Source organism: Anser brachyrhynchus, assembly GCF_964034855.1.
Source record: "Anser brachyrhynchus genome assembly, chromosome: 2".
In the NCBI taxonomy this organism is placed as follows: Eukaryota; Metazoa; Chordata; class Aves; order Anseriformes; family Anatidae; genus Anser; species Anser brachyrhynchus.
The window spans coordinates 4,933,734-4,951,421 of record NC_137695.1 but is presented as its reverse complement, the minus strand read 5'-3'; the positions used below and the strand labels follow the sequence as shown (position 1 = coordinate 4,951,421).

General features: G+C 41.2%; 1 long non-coding RNA gene across 2 annotated transcripts in view; it reads left to right on the top strand.

Annotated features, from left to right (window-relative positions):
- Positions 1-2,121: 2,121 nt before the first annotated feature.
- The window catches only part of LOC308188957, a 26,222-nt gene continuing 10,655 nt past the window's right edge, over positions 2,122-17,688 (top strand). The window contains exons 1-2 of one of the 2 annotated variants that reach the window (XR_013945902.1): positions 2,122-2,248; positions 8,769-8,830. This is a non-coding gene — a long non-coding RNA (uncharacterized lncRNA). The remainder of the gene's footprint in view (positions 2,249-8,768; positions 8,831-17,688) is intronic. The other variant, XR_013945903.1, reaches the window with a different exon arrangement.

The window sequence follows — 17,688 nt, the reverse complement described above, 5'->3', positions numbered from 1 at the left end:
GTGACAATCACTGGACTATGTCTGGCTATTGCTGCTAGACCTAATCCTGACCTGCATATTGACTTCCTGGCTTAGCTTTAGACCTGCCTCATCACTGGGAACTTGCCTGATGATCTGGACTTTTGCCTGAACGTGGATGCTACCTCTGGATCTCTGGGGTTGTAGGACAATGTCTTAGCCTGTGAAGCCCTTGCCCTGCTAGCTGTGTTATCACTCCTGCTTCTTGGCTCTCTGTGCCTTGGGAAGCAGCTGGCCCTTGCTGCTCCCTGACAAAGGCATTTTATAGCTCATGCTGTTGCATGACAGCTGTCTACTACAACCTGGAACAGGACCAGCTTTTCACAAAGACTGCCAAACCCCCATTAGAAGGTGAGCAATTTTTCATTACTTAACAGCTCACAGCACCAAAACCCTAAGGTGAGCAATTCCACCGCAGGCAAAACCTCATTGGAAGGGAGGGAGGAAGAATAACAGAAACCTTTATAGGTGAAGGAAACAAAAGTTATCCTGTGCCACTGGGTAATGCTGAAAACAAAGTTGCAAAATAGCCTGAAAAGGAGTAGAGGAAAGGCTTCATATATGGTGGAGAATGTTTGCCAAATCAGCCTCAACAATTATAGTAGCATTTCTCAGATTAAATCACAAAGCATCCAGGGTTTATGGTCGAGAAAGGCATTTATAATGTCCTCCTGAGCGACAATGCACCTGAGAAGCTTTTAGGACGTATTCTTGAAACATGGAGTGAAATAGTAACAGGGTTTACCTGTGTTTGGTGCTTTTTCTCACCCCAGTTGACTTGGTGATCAAATATCTCAGTGAGATTGCAGGTTAACTGATATGAAGATGGAAGTGAACAGCAAGGGACCATGAACCAGCCTTGCTGCTGCAGAAAATATCATATGGAACTATGTTTTTTGCTTAGATATATCTATCCCTTCTGAAATGTTGGTCACAGGGAAGGTTACTGGATAGCTAGCAGGTAAAGAATCAACTCAAAAAGGTAAAAGATGGGTGGTTTTATTGTCTTCTTTTTCTTCCCTCTTCCATCCCAAATCATAAATTGGGGTTTGCACTCATTGCTGACAAGCCTTGGCAAGACTATTTCTAAAAAAAAACACCACCAACAAAAAACTGTGGAGACTTAACTATTAAGGCTATCCAGTCTTGACTGTAATTACTAAGATCTAATGAAAAGTTATCCAAGAACTACTAGCAGTGAGGTGAGGCAGCATTGTGCTTCAGCCCGCTCTCATCTGACCTGCTTCTTGGGCAATTTCTGGTAAGTGCACAAATCAGCAGTGATTTTTAAAATTGGTATTACCAACGCTAAATTTTAGAAATGATGAGTACCCCTCACCCAAAGTGTATTTGGAGGGAGGCAAATATTGAAGATGTTTTCTTACAAGCCTTTCCCTAAATCTAAAGGGATTCTCTCGTCTCTTTGTTCCAGGTTTTCAAGACACTCTCCACAACCAGCCAGGGCAGAAAAAATTTGCAGGGCTCTGTGGGTTTTCTTAGCTGAAGTGAGTTCCTTTCCAGTGGCTTCACTGTAGAAGCTGGAGAAGTAAGTGATGTGAACTAGCAGAGTCCTCAGTGAAGTCTGTGAGCTGGCAGCACTGCCATGTGGACAGGCATGAAATTAAGGTGCTCTTCCATATTGATGGGCAGCTCATGCTTATCAAAAAAATTATGTAACCAAGCGTGAGTCACTGATGGCTTTCTACAGTGTGCCAGCCTGGGAGAGTCAGGAAGCTTATTTGACTGGGTGTTCAGAGTAGGTAATTGTAAATAAAGCAGCCATGGAAGTTTGAGGAGAACTGGGGACTTTTTTTTTTTTTTTAATCTAGGATATTAGTGCATTGACTTGATGTTACTCGTCTATACCAACAACCTTTTCTAGCTTCTTGTATTATGTCCACTTCACTACCTCTCCATTTCAAACATACAAAAATATAATAATTCACACAACAGTTCTGCTCACTCAGTTAACTAAACACATATGCATGTGCACACACATGCATATGCACGCCTCCTGCATGAGACTTCAACACAGACTCATCTGTTTCGTAAGGCAACTCTCCTTTAAAAATAGCAGTGTGTGTTTGGGAACACTGCCTGCCTGTCCCTGCCATAGGACACTCATAGAACATTGCATTTCTCTATTGTGTCAGTGTGAGGCTTTGACCCTGGGGGTGGAGCCAGACTTTAAATTCTTCACTGAAATCCCAGCAGCGGCACGACCCTCATGGTGAGTGCTTTAGTCCCTTATTTTTAGAAAGCCTGCTTTAAAGACGCTCCTTTAAAGAGTCTGTCCTCCTTTGCCCAGGAGTAACTCAAGATAAATTCTGCTAACTAAAGGAAGCTGCAGATACTAAACAAGTATCTTCAGCTGTGCAACAGCCAATCCAGGCATCACAATCAATTCTTTCCTAGCTCAAGTCTAAGATAGATTTTACTAGTGCTGTTGATTTTTATACAGAGTATGTTTCAGTACTCAGGCAGTATCACAAAATAAAACTTTTGAAAAGAGATATCGTTGAAATTGGAGGTCACTTGGGTGGAGGACTTGGGGAAAAGAGAAGGATTGGATATGCGTGATTCCTGTAATCATGTGGTTGCTCAAAAGCAATTTCTCTAACATGTTAGCATAGTCTAAAACAATGGTTGTGTGATGGCCTCTAGGGAGTGCTAAACAAGGCTGTTGGATGTTGTATAGGGGTAAGCAAGCAGCTCTCTGCCACTCCTCTGGTGCCTTTTGTTTTGGGATACTTGTGGTCATGGTTTCAAAACTGCGTTGCATCAGTACAATGGAGTCCAAGCAGGCATCTATATAGATGAGTTAAATGTATCCCCTGGCCCTGGGCAACAACCAGCAGAGTATACCCTACGTTGTATTCAGCTTGGACTTTGGAACAGGGGGCCCACATCCAAAAAATCTGTCAGGAACAGATGCTGGTCTGTATTAACTCCTGACCCGTCCAGGAAAAGCTCGTTGGCTCAAGCCTGAAGTGTGACCGGCAGCACCCTCCCTTTTGCACGAGAGATGGTTGTACTCTAGCAACAAAACCTGGCATGCTTGAATTTCTCAGTGTAGGTGGAACTAAAGGGGTGATAATGCAGCTCTGAATATCATATCCCTTACGTTGGCTTCACCAGAAGTCAGGTCCGGTGGTTTTCATCTGTACTTGAGAAAAGAAACCAAACAAGAGATGAGTACTCTGAGAAACGGAAGCGAAGCAAAGAACAGCCAGGATGTCATGCATGCAGCTCTTCCCCAGATACTGCTTAGACTTCCTTACAACCCAACCGCTTTGCAGTGCTTGGGATTGAAACCATGACAGACCTTGAATTTGGATCCTCCCACACCTTTAATATTTAATGCAAATTCCAGAAACAGTCCAAGCAAATATCAAGGGAATATTTCTTTGTGTTTCCTCATTGTGTGAGATCCAGGTATCTGTCCCTAGAAACCTTCTGGGCTTTGAGCCTTGTTTTTATATTGGTAATTAACTACAGCCAGAAGTGCTTGAATCAGAAAGAGGAGTTTCTGATGTATTACTGTTTTCAGCATTTCCTACTGGCCAGCTCATTCATTTCAGGTCTGTGAGAGTGTGTAGTCTGAACTGTGACTGGTACCCAAGTCAGCGCGGGCAGTTTGGATAATCTCAGAGTCCCAACACTTGTCCCAACCTTGGATCTATATTTTTGTCACTACACCATACGTTGTACCAGTAGACTGATCTTTTTCACTAAATAATCTTCCCAGTCGCATGGATTAAAATCTTTCTAGTTTGTTTCATAGTTTCATAATAAACCTTCAACTTGAAATTAAGGCAGATTAAATCTGCATATTTGTTTATACTTGCTAAACCACAAATCTTAATGTCAGTTCAGAAAGCTCAGTTTGAAAGTCTAATCAAGCCTGACACTTTCACAAGACACTTCATACAAGATTCTTGGAAAGGTGCTCATCTATCCAGTGGATTATTGAGTTAATTGTCGGTAGTAACATCTTTGCTGTGTGTAGATGGGAAAAGGAAAGCAAAACAGCTCACTGACTTGGAGCCAAGACAGTCTCCTGGGGATATTAATGTCACCAGTCCAGAAAGGGATTATATAGTCCAATAAAAATAGAAACAAAGTCAATGCTGTCTTTTAAAAGACAAAAAAGGTCAGTCATAACATGATCAGGGCAATTCAGAGAAAGACAGCAAAAAGTCAATTAAAACACACTCATCCGGAATTAACAAATAACGCTATATGAGTTGATTTAACCTCCTGTTTCTGTTTGTAATTTACCCTTGCCCAACAGTAATTACTCTTTTATCCTCCCCCCACCCTGAAATTCCTACCAAAACACTCTAGAAAGTCACCCATGCTCTCGAAGCAGGTCACGAGCAGTGTATTGCCAGAATGCATCATCTGACATCAAAGAATCAGCTTGCTCAGAAAGATTGCAGTAGGTTTCTGTGTCTTCCTTGGAAGAGGATAACTCTTCCGATGAGTTTTTCTTGTATTGCAAAGAGCCTTGTTTACAAATCTGAAAGGAGTAATTAGCAGTAAATAGTCTCTTCTGAGTAATGAGCTTTTATGCTTCTAAGAACTAGGCTTAATTGAAGAACAAGCAGTTGTTTTGTCCTCCAAGCCACTGGAACTTGTTCAGGAAGGAGGAGTTGTGTGTGTAATGTTTTGTGTCAGTTCTTGTGTAAGGTCTGTCAGCTGTGTTTACTTGGCTAGTACCAATCACGGATTTATTGGTTTGTTGTTTTCAGATTGTTTTGCAGTATTCACTTAAAATGAACTGTTCCAGCCCTTCTTACAGTGAGTAACACTGCTATAGACACCAGAGGAAAAAAAAAATAGAAATGTTCAGGCACCTCCACGATGGCATTGGACAAGGGGCACAGAGATGTGAGTGAAATGAAGGGACAAATGTGGCCACCACAACGGATGCTGTACCATCCAGAGGGTAACCAGCAACTACTGGGGGACCCCATGAGCTTTGTGCTGAGTTGTGCTGGCTAAGGGATTTGTAACTGCAGTGAAGGGATTTGAAACATCGGTGGCTGCAAGCTGTCAACATCAGACAAGGGGTTTTGCTCTGCTATAGCCAATCCTTCTCCTGCCCCACATGTGTTTGTGGAGTGTAAATGCTTGCCCATGGCACTCACCTGAGCACGGGCAGCTCCTGTTCTGCTTTTCCTTACATTCAGGAAAACAGGAGCACTATGCCATTTACAGAACTGGCAATTTTTGGCCTTACTGCACAGACCAGAGTGACTGGTAATCAAACCCAACCATTATTCAAGCGTTATTACTGCAGTGTATCTCCTGACAAATTTCTCCCCAGGGATTTTCAGGTACCGACAAGGTCCTACAGTAATAATACAAATGGCAGCAGCTATTTCATATGTAACTGCCCGTGGCAATCTGATTCTGCTTCCTCCCAGAGAGCTCTTGTATATTGTATGTATGCATTTATGAAGCCAGTATGTTGCTTTCTGTGAGTTGAGCCTTTATATTTCTAAGATCTGCGACTGACTGGGAGAAGAGCTGTCATTTCCCCAGTTCTGCAAGCCTGTTCAAGCACACACATCTCCACATAGTGCTCTCTCCTGGGCAACGCTACAGCTGGTCTTTTATTTCTGCTGGTTGTTTTATTACTGCTACTGAGCTAACATGAAAACTGGGTGATCGAATGTAGGCTTAAATCTCAAGCAGATAGCGTCTAGAAGACAGCAAATGGATTGGAGAACAGGGAATTACTATTTCGTAGTGCTCTTCGATGGTACTGATTGATTAAAGGTTGAATCTTACTCTCGGTACCAGCACCCACCTGTGATAAAAAAGTCTGATTCCAAGGCCCTGGCCTAAATCTGAGAGGAGGTAGATTTGAATTGCGATCTCAGGGCTCCTGGAATAAACAGTAAACTAGTGCCCCTTCAGTCAGACCCTTCCTTAATTACAGCCCTGTTGAAATTTTATTCTCATTTCCATAAAAAATTGATAATTTTGAAGGTTATATATATATTGCCAGGAATTTCTTAACCAGACCTTCTTAGGATCCCATTAGCCTTTATCAGAATAATATATTTTATAGACCTTTTCTCGATCTAATTTATTTTCTGGTATTAGTTAACAAATGAGAAGGGTTCTGATTTGATTTGGTCCCATATGTAAGCATTAGCAAAGCTGCAGCACAAACCAGAGTTCTACAAATAGATGTGGAAATGCACCAGAAACTGCTTGTTTCCTGCAGTGGAGAGGTAATTTGCATATGCAATCCATCGATCTGTCTGAACTTTCTACTGACAGGTTAATGAAACTTCTGGGACACCATAAAATCCAGGATAAAGATTGTAATGTGTATTCATGACAATGGATTTAGTGATGCTGATGGTGTCTGGGATAGCACAGGTACAGAGGGGTGGGAGGTGTAGTGCTGGGATATGGGGCACTACCGAAGAACCCAAAGGCATTTAGTCTCTCGTAACAAAAATACAAAAGAGACCATGTAAAAAGTTGAATCGAAGGGAAGTTACAGTTCCCAGTCATCTAACTATTGCATGTGCAGCCAGTGGCCTTTAGCATGAAAGGATATATCTTGTACTTAAATCTGGGGGCTCTTATGTTTATTGAATTACTGTGTTTCTGGTAATGCTCTGAGGCAGTATTTCTCATAACTCCATTCTGTAATCCAGCACTGACGTCTGAAAACAAGGCTTGAAACAAAACCCCTGTACCAATACAGCCCAACAACCTGTGAACTCCTTCAGCAGATGCAGAGCTACAGAAGGTCCCTCAGCACCTCACAAGCTCCAACTCATGTTGAGCAGGAGTGGCTGTAAGGGTCCATAGGGTCTCCAGCTATGTCAGAGGTGTTTTCCTCTGTTCATCATCTTAAAAACTGGATGTGGGAGACAGCTGGCTCAAATTTCACACCCACCCACAGTGGTAGCATTTTGCTGCCTCAATGTCAACAGCTGCCAAGCCTAAACTGTAAAGTGCTTTGGGAGTAATGGAAAAATTGAGCCCATTATGCTGAGAAAAGCTTCACTCCCCTGCAGGAATGATGCATAAGCCAATGGCTAGAACTATTTTATTTCAGGGCAGATAATGCCATTGCTATGACTGACTGTAATGTAAATCAAGTTTTTAAGCAATGCCAAGTATACAGTACACTTGCTAAACTGAAGAACATTAGAATGCAAACAGCACAGACGAATGGATATTAATAGATATATATATACATATATATATATTTTTTGGTCATTTAAACTACCAATTTGCAAGAGATGTTCAGCAAATATTTGCTGCTGGTTTCAAATAAACTTTGTCTTATCCTGATGTTCCCACCATGTTTGTTTTGTGCAACAGTCCAGAGAAATAGTTTATTTGTCAGATCACATCTGTGAGTGATTCTTGGTCTGTATTTTCTTTACAAGCTATTTATTACATAGGTTGGAACACAGGGATTGAAAGTTCAGGATGTGTTGGGTAGTTTCTGTGCATTTTAGTTCTTTGCATAAGGAACAGAGGTATTAGAATTGCATTTTTCCAAGGAATAATTATGTTTACAAATTTACACTCTCTGGAAATACACTTGGTTAGTAGCCTAAATTGTTTCATTCCCATAAGAACAACAGATGATTTTATCTTACTCTCTGACATTGGCCTGTACAATTAGCTCTTCCTTCTTCACAGTTACACTACATTGGATTAGTTTTTCTTGTTTTTTTTTTTTTCTTTCTCTTTTTTTTTTTCTCTAAAATAACTAGAACTGGACTAAAAAAAAAAAAAAAGGATATGTTAAGGATACTAAAGAAGGCCTAAGAACAAGGCTTGCAGAACTGACGTAAATATCTGCTTTTTCTAAGATTTGCCTACATCAGGACAGAATAGATAAGAGGGTCCCCCAACTAGATACAAGAAAAGAGCCGAAATGTTTGTGGTGTTAAGATTTAATTGTTGACATTTATTACCAAAGAAACAGTTTCATTCAGTTGACCATGATTGTTTCATGAGCAGAAGAGTGGAGGAAAAGGTCCCAAATATATTTTTTGACCATCGTGCAAAATTGTCTCTTTTTATAGCCCTGCCAAGAAGCCAGCAGTGTTAGACCAGCTGTGGGGTGTTCCCATCACGGCAGCCAGCAGTGTCCTGGTTTACTTGGACTCTGTTCATGGGACATACTTTTGTGAAAAGCTGAAGGAAACAGGCTAAATGTGTTCTCCTTCTCCCTACATCAGATGAAGGGAGCTGTAGTGCATGGCCAATGAGCCCAGGATTTGGTGGCAGAGCATGGGCCTGGGGGTGGAAGAGAAAACGATTTGTCACAAGCATCAGATTGACAAGCCTGGGTGCTGGTGTCCTGCCTTCATCTTTCCTTATAATAAACCATCATTTTATGTATTTCCAGAAAGTGGCAGGAAGCCTTCAACAGCACAAGGACCAACATGAATTCCTGAAAAACTCTACAAGTATCCCCATAAATAATAACTGACAGGCACATCCAAGTTCTGACATTTAGCTTCTCCTTCATTCATAAGACGTGTTCTGTGATAGTGTACAGTGCCATTCAGATTGTCATGCAGTATCAGCTCAGCACCCTGAAATGCACTGTACCATATATTATAAGCCAAATTTGGAATGATAATTTGATGATGAAAACATTCAGGCTGTCTTCCCAGTCCTCACAGGGGTATCAACTCTTAGCACAGACAGCGTACAGTAGATGTGTTACTTCTTTTTCTCCTCTTCCTTCCCAGGGTTAGACACCAGGCACACAACTGAGATGACTTTAAAAGGGACAGTGGGTGGAATTCACCAGGTGAGATACTGATGACCAAAGTGCCACATCTTTGCTTTTGACTAGATTCACTGTGATAACGGGAAGGAATAAGTGCTTCATAGGTAGCATCCCTCTTACCCTAAACAGACTTTGGAAACCTGACAGGTGGCATGTGCCCTAAAATTTCCTATTTCCTAAAATTCCCTACATCAAGAAATGAAGCCCCATGTGACATGTTCAGCTGTAGATATCCACAAACTTGATTACGTTAACTGAGCTGTGGTGATGGTACATGCTTACAGCCCATGGGAAATAAGCAGTAATTTATTTTGGGGCACACCTGTCAATGAAGGGGATCCAGAACTATTTGTATTACCTGCCATTTGCCTTGGGATAGGAATAACCACACAGACAACTCATAACCTGTTAGGCCCTGGTAAGCTGATTGAATTTGTATGTCCTCAGGATAGTCATAAGAAAGGAAGATGAACAAAGGCGACAAGTTCTGTATTCTCTCCAAGAAGACTCTCATCACTATATAAGCTGTGTGGGAAGGGAAAGGCAACAGTGTCAGCCAGCAAGATAAAAGAACACATTAGCAGCTGATTTTTCTTGTCCAAAATCAAAGCACCTAAAGAACACATTCAGCATTTTTCTATAAAAAATAATAACAACCCTTCCCAATGAATCACAGCTAAGGAGCTATGTTAATGTGTATTGCAGATACAAGTAGTCATAGCTACAGCCCTATGGGCTGTAACACTTCCACGTGAGATTACATGAGCTGAGAGTGGGGCTCCGTCACTGAAATTGGTGTGGCAGAAGGCACATAGCAGGCAGTGAGGAATCTGCTACTGTCTCTTTTGTTCTCCAGGTTGTTGTGGAAGTCTGTTTGCGAGGTTTATGAGGAGTTTCTTGCAACAAATCCTGATGTACTGAACACTGCTTTTCCAAAAATGTCTTACCATGTGTAGACTACAAACAAACAAAAAAAAATAAACACGAGGAGAATAGATTTGAAGAACATTGCAATGACTGTAGTTTGAAGGTGGGCCTACGGTTAAAGAAATTTGTAAAATTTCATGAACATCTGTTGCCTTCAATCCCTCTCTCTCCTCTTTGGTTGGACCAAAGGACCTTAGTACACCTCCAGTCTGATCTCCTGCTTCAAGCAGGACTATCATGAAAAATAGATTAACTCAGGTGTGGTTTTGTCTAGGTGAGTCTTAGATGGTGAGACAAGGATGGAGTTCCAACAACTTCTCTGACCAACCTCTTCTACTGCTCCCCTTCCTTGCTAATAAAAACCATCATCTTCAGTGTCCAACCTGAACATCCCAGGCTGCAAGTTGTGGTTGTCATCTTTTGTTATATCTTCAGTCAATGCTGAGAACAGTTTGACTCCCTTATCCTCGTGTCTCCCTTTTAGTGTCACGTCTCTTCTCTTCTCCTCTATTTTATTTATTTTATTTAATTAATTAATTTATTTATTTTTATTGCTGCCATACACATCATCTCAAGGTTTTTCTCTACTTCCCCATCAAGGAAATCTGGCAGGCTGTGATGCTACTGAGAGGGTTATACTGTGCAGACAGCAAACTTGCATACAGGGATGAAGTTAGCAAATCTTGTTGCACCCAGTACTCCACCTCTAGTACTGGTGGATAGTGAACTGTTGCATGTGAAAGTACGAAAAGAGGCATCCTTAACCACCCTTTGAATGCTGGCATCTTAGATGCATTGGTAGGTTCCCTTCAGGTTTGACTTCTCTGCTAAATGTGAGGCTTGGCAAAGAGAATGCAATAAACAGAATTTCTATATAAATTACAATGTTTATTAACGTGATATTCTGATTCTGGTCAGCCATGTCTCTCATTTTTTCAACTGGATCTGGCCTTGGTGTTGTGACACAGGGCCCCATCTTTACTGCCAGATTTTCTCACCAGGAGCGACCACAGACTTTCAGTTCATCCTTCCCAGGCCCCACAGTCACTGGCTGAGCGTGACCTGAAACCTGTGGCACTGTTCAATCTGGCTCTTCTGGTCAGTACGTTTATGGGATGATGCTGTGATCCAGATGCTCCTACTCCTTCCTTCTCCAGAGTCACTGAGCAGGACCAGACCTTCTGCAAATGCCTTTGAGGTGATTTGTTTTACTCTGCTAGTCACAGCTGCCACCTGACTCGGCATGCAGATTAGAAGCTTGTTTGCCAGATTAAATAGCAGCAATGACATTTGTTTTCCTTGGCTGACCATGACCTAGATGTTAATCAGTTCTGTGTAATCTTGCCACAGTTCCATATAATGCTGACATTTCCATACAGGTCTTTAATGTGATCGATTTCATATTTGTTGAGGCCTTTCTCCCTCAGGATCCAAGTGTCACTTGGGCTGCAAGACCAGCAGAAAAATCTGCAGTTTTTTTCTGATCATAGGATTATAGAATTATAAAAATCATAGAATCATCTAGGCTGGAAAAGACCTTCAAGATCATCAAATCAAACTATCAACCTGACCTACCAAATCCCATCACTAAACCCTTGTACAGAATTTCTGAGCAAGCTTTAAAACAAGTTGTAATACTGGATACATTTCTGCAGTGAGCATATATTTTTAAATGCCGATGTTCTCCACATGGCTGAGTTTATGGTGCAGGCAGAATGTAACATTACACTCCAAACCAAACAGACTTAATCAAATTATCAACACTCTTATAAAGACAGTTATCACCACAAGCTGCATGATGTGTAAACACAGGTGCCTTAATTCTTACAATTCCTCGTGCGACATGGAAAATGGTTATCATCTGTTATCACGGATGAAGGAATAGAAAACAGCATTTTCCAATGTACCTAAGTGATTTTCTAAGTGAATTCACTTAGAAAAGTTTCTGTGGTTTATCCAAGATATTAATGGAAAAGATGTTTAAGCTTCTGGCAAAGCCAACAGCTTAACCTAGTTCTTCTCTGTCCAATAGCAGGCACAGAAGTAACCATTATCTAAATGAACGGCTGCTTGGCAGCATGACAGAGTGTTGGGGTATCAGCTGTTAAAGATAGGCCTTAAGATCCTGGTTAAACACTTACCTCTATTTTTTTTTTTTTTTTTTTTTTTTCCAGGCAAGTTGCAGAAAAGGTCATCAGCTTTTTAGGAATAAAATAAAAAAATAAAAATCCTGTTCCAGTTCAAAAACGGCTTTACAAAAACCTTGAGAAAAACAACAACAACAAACAGACAAAAAAATGAAAACCAAAACAAAACAAAACACACTGTAATTCTAGAATCAGGAACAATTTATGTTGGAAGAGACCTCTGGACACCTCTGAAGCGGCTGCTCAGAGCAGGAATAATTTTGAAGTAATGGCAGGTTACCCATGGCTTTATCCAGTCAAGGTTTGAGAACTTGCAAGTATCCTTTTCAAATGCATGCCCACCTCACTTCACCTGAAAAAAATGTTTTCTGTCCTTAAAATGATTTGACTTGTTGTAGTACATTTTCATGGGTAATTGTTGTACCAGTTTTAGGCAGAACAGAAGGTTTAAACCCATATATCATTCCAGTGCATATGGACAACGATTTCTTCAGCAGTCTGAGAAAGTCAATAAATATGGTGGCCCACCCACTCCACCTTCTGAACCCAACCCATGCACGGTCTGTACCGTGTGTGCCTAGGACAGAGATGCACTGCTTATGGTTACATGGTAGTTTTAGCCCAGCAAAAATCCACTTTGTCTCTCCTTTCTGTTTCTGTTACTTTTCTGCCTAGCACTTTGTGGATTATTTTCCATGTTCCCACTGTGCCTCATCCAGAGCAGGACATCAGCCGTGGCTCTCTTGCCCTGGGCTTCTGGGTTTGGCAGTCTTTGACAAGTCCTCCATGCGTCCTCTGAAAACAGTTCACCCTGATGTATGACCTAGTTGCCACTCAAATGTCAATAATTCTTGCGAAGCACCACATCTCCAAAAACACATATATAGAGAGAAATATCTGCATTGGCCTTTGGCTATTTACTAAGTTATCCTTCAGATTTCTGGTGGCCATTCTCCATTTTTCTTCTTGTGTGGAAGCCTCTCTCTACTATGCTTAGTGTAAGCCCTGAGCTGCAAGAGTCAGGATCCCCAAGAGTCCAGATCCCCAAGAGTCAAGATCCCCATGCTTACAACCATAGGAGCACCCTTGTGCTCTTCACAAAGGGTAAATTCCTGATCAAGAACCAGCTCTGATCCAGACCTCAGACGTAATCTGGTGTCCTTACGGCATGTGCAGTACATTAAAGTGCTTGCTTTAAATTGCCTCGAGGATTTCATAGCCTAACAGTACCTTCCCTTACAAAATGAAAAAGTTAAACAAACACTGGGAAATTGATGTACACTTCACATCCAGCCACTGAAGTCCATATTCAACAGGTCCATCCAAAGTTCAGCCTCTCATTACATAGGACCAGACAAGACAATCTTCATGCTCTCTATTTCCTCTTTTACATATGGTAAAAATGAAAATGGAAAAGAAATGAATATTCAGGACAACTGGTCTGCAACAAAGAAAGGAGGCAGACCCACACTATTCCTTACCACTACAGAGAATTACATAGGTGGACAATGAAGAGCCAACTGCTGAAGGCAAAATAAAAAAATAAATGAATACAACAAGACTCTTTAAACTTAGACAAAGTAATTTTTCTTTGCTGTGTGCAACTCTCTGGGCCAGGCTGGATTTCTTGAAGGAGAGGAGACTGCTCCATCCCTGAGAACAACCAAACTTTCCCAACTAATTCTTGGATGGTTAATTGCAGTCAATAGAAATAACGATAGCACAGGAAGCCTGCAGCTGCAATGCACCTGGGAGGTGACTGAGAAGAGCGGGGAGCAGATGCACAGCAGAGTCTTGGAAATGTCAGGACTTTTTGTTACAACCCAGAAACGCTGACTGAGAATGAGTATGAATGACAGATATTGTCCCAAAGCATACAGTGAAGTAAGGAAGGCTTTGTTTTCAACTTTTTATTTTAATGTCTCATCCCAGATTGCTGTTTACTCTGTGTAAAAGGTTACTTTCTTATATATACGAAAAAGGAGAATTTGGGAGTCTTTTGGTGCTTATGTTATGCTGTCTTTAGAGGAAAATTACAGGAGGACTACCTAAAAAGGCTGGCCAGCTCTGAGCCACATGGACTTTGGACATCATTTTACATGAGTGACACTATGAAAATGCATCAAAGAGAAAATAGCTTCATTTTTAATGCTTTTAGCTTGATCAATGTCTTTATCATTTTTTTTCTGCTTATAATATATTATTATATAAAAAATATGCAAAAATAAATTTAAATAATTCATTATATATATACATTTTTGTCTCTTTCATTCACATTAAGCTATACTTTCCACAGTGTCAGAGGTGCCTGAGTTAGCTGGAAACATGTTAATTAAGGTTCCAGAGACAGTCTTTCTGCAGTGACTTGAAGTTCTGGATCACTAGTTTTATTTCAGTTACCAGTGCTGGAAAATAACAAATTTAAAAACAGTTAAGAATAATTAAATTGCCATTCAGTTTGACAAAACACTGTTGTCTGAGAAACTTGGCATTGTGAAGATGACTTGGACATGCTGTACAGTAGCAGGAATGAACCTTCTGTAATAGACCACGATCAAATTTTAAATTAAACTTTATGTGATTAAACCCATTTCTCCTGGATTAATTTAAATACCAGACCTTTTTTAAAAAATATCTTGGTACTGTTATCTCTGTGCTTCTTCGATTGTAAATAACCTTTGTGGAAAGTCATGGCAGGTGTGAGAGCTAATATAACTAGACCTCTAGATTCCACCCTCTTCTTGCAGGAGTATCCCAAGTAAGATTGTGTACCTCAATTATATTTAATTGCCTTGTACTTGCACCATATGCACCGTACCTTCCAACATGAGATTATCTCTGTCTGCATGTCGTGGGATCAGTTTTTGTCTCAAATAAGAGGACACCTACTATATTTTTCAGTCTCCTGATGGAATTGCTCCTTTGTCCATACTCCTCTCCAGATTTATTCTATTAAAATGAAGTCTAATGTGTTTGAAGATAATCTGATTCCATCTGCTGATCACATCCACCTAGTTGCAGTCCCTGCTGTTCTACTTTGCAGGATTTATGTCCCTCTCTGCTTCTTATCACTTAATTTCTTTTTAAGACAAGGACACCTGCCTGGAACAAGGAGGCAATATGCCATTAGATTCCCAAAATGGCCTTTGCTGATAAATTAAGTTACTTAGCAATTACCCTAGCTGAAATTTCCACAAAGAAAGCCACATGAACAGTTGAGGGGTTTTGTTTTCTTCCTTTCTTTTTCTTTTTCTTTTTCTTTCTCTTGTCCTTCCTTCCTTCCTTCCTTCCTTCCTACTCCCTCCCTCCCTCCTCTATACTGATACAAAGTCACAGAAAATTTCTGAACAAATAAGATTTTCCAGCCCAGCAAGTATTAGACTTTTAACACTGCACTCAGATGTGGGAAAGAGATTTCACCAGCACAAACCACTTTCAGTATGCAGACTTCCACAATGACCTTTCTGTGCAACGTGTGCTCTATATGTCTCAGCAAAGGCAAGGAAGGACAACTACCCTGATCACGGATAGTGTCTTCTTCTAAGACCCATAGGTGAGGAAAGATGATTGGAGTCAGCTGTTGGCTTTGGTATGTTTTCCCTGGAGACGTTTGCACGGCATCACCTGAGCCCTGCAGCCAACAACAGCCTGCTTGTCTCCAGCTTCTGCATTCAGCTTGGGGCTGGAGCTGGTGTGGGCTGATGAGCAAGCTGAGATTCAGTCCTGGTAGCGCTGATCCATCCTTAGGGACAGGAATGCACTTTGGAGATTGGTGGAGGAAGTCAAGCACTTGCTCTAAGCAAGCAAATGAAGTGCTCTGTTTATTTTTCCTCAAGGTTGTTATACCTAAATCTCCACACAACAATTAATTAATTAATTAATTAATTAATTTAAATTCTCTGGTAGACTGTCCCCTCTGCTGCAGAAGGAAGGCCAGCAGCCTCTTCTAGACTATGCATCTTTCCTCTCCGTGAGTGCCATACAGTCCCTCAAAGAAGAATTTTTGCCAAGTCTCATCCCCTGACACAGTGCACTTCTCCAGCTTTCCCCACCTTGTTATAACCATCCAGTCAGACACCATTGATGCACAACTGAGCATTTCAGAGAACATCTCCATTTAATCCTCAAAGTCAGGGCAACCTTACAATGTAATGCCCTGGTTTGATGCGGGGCTAGAGAAGATGCCTCTGACAGATACTCCAGGAATGACTGAGAGGCACAAAGTGTTCTTTGGAGCTGAGTGATAGACAGAGGGGGGCCAAGACAAAAGAGTCAGCTGGAGGATTACGGTGTCTGTGTAACATAAATACTGCTGGGTGGAATACTTTCTCTCTAAGCAAAGACAGCTTTGAGGGCGTAAGACTTATCTGCCTCCATATGAGAACAGGAGGTTACTGAACATTGTACACTTGGAAACTAATCTGCAATTTAATGCTGATGGGTAGTGTGATGCTGCTCACTTGAAAACCCAGGTATTTTCATCTAGCATGCAAGGTGAGATCATTGCTTGCTCTATGGTGACTAGTGGGGAAATAAAATACCTTTGTCAGTAAGGGGCAATTTGCTGGAGATGTATACACATTCTCACAGACTTTTGCAGCCCAATGTGAAAGCATCTCAACAAATATTTATCAGCTAGCTTCTGACTCTGGAGTTTTGTGTCTCCTTTGAATCACTGAAACTGTCACCTGGACAAAAATACAAAGCCAGAATCTTTTTGCTCTCCATCTTACTGCCTAAAGAGACCATTTACAAAATGCACTTAACACTCACCTTTAGTGACAAAAGATCGGACCTTTAAAATCTCAGATCTTTGCTTGTGACTGAGAAACGTTTTAAGACCCTTTAAAAGAGCAGTAGGAAAGGAGATAGATAGAAAAAAAAACAGCAGTTCTTGCTTTTTGCCATTGCGTCTTCACTGTGTGTCACAGGTTTCATGGTTGTTTTCTTCTAGTGAGTAAGTTTAGAGACCAAGAAACCTAGTCCTTTTTTAACTCTCCTCTATATTCCCCAAAGCATCACCAACATACACAATATTCACCTCTTCCACTCTCATGAGGAGTGATCCCAGCCTAAAACTCACCAATTCCAGCAGTTTGCTTGAGTATTACCTGGCCCAAGCCCTTAAATACTTATTTCTAGTCTTTAAACAAAATTTTCTCAAACCTTTAAACCAACAACAGATCTTTCCATAGCATTAAAAATAAAACCTGAGGAATAAAAAGTGCATTACAGGGAAGATTTTCTTCCTGGAGTCTGGTATTCTTTACCTCATTGCTGTTCCTTCTGCAGGAGGCTGAAGGGCTGTGATGAGGGACTGGAGCCCTTCTCAAGAGCATGGCATGACTTTTTAGAAAGAGCCAGCGTGTACTTACAGTTCTGGTACAAGACAGGCAAAGCGCATAGCAAAGTAGGCATGCAAAGGGTAAGGAAACATTTTTACTGAATAAGAATTGTTCTTCAGCTCCTGCATTTAGGAGTGGAGTGTCTGAATCTTAAGTTTCTAAAAGACTTTTCCTCCAACACTGCTATTTCACATGGCCCTGTGTCCCTCTCCTCATTCCTAGTGATTTCATGTTTTTCTTGAGGCAGAAGCAGATATTTATAAAGGGGAAAGGAAAGGGAAGGGAAGGGAAGGGAAGGGAAGGGAAGGGAAGGGAAGGGAAGGGAAGGGAAGGGAAGGGAAGGGAAGGGAAGGGAAGGGAAGGGAAGGGAAGGGAAGGGAAGGGAAGGGAAGGGAAGGGAAGGGAAGGGAAGGGAAGGGAAGGGAAGGGAAGGGAAGGGAAGGGAAGGGAAGGGAAGGGA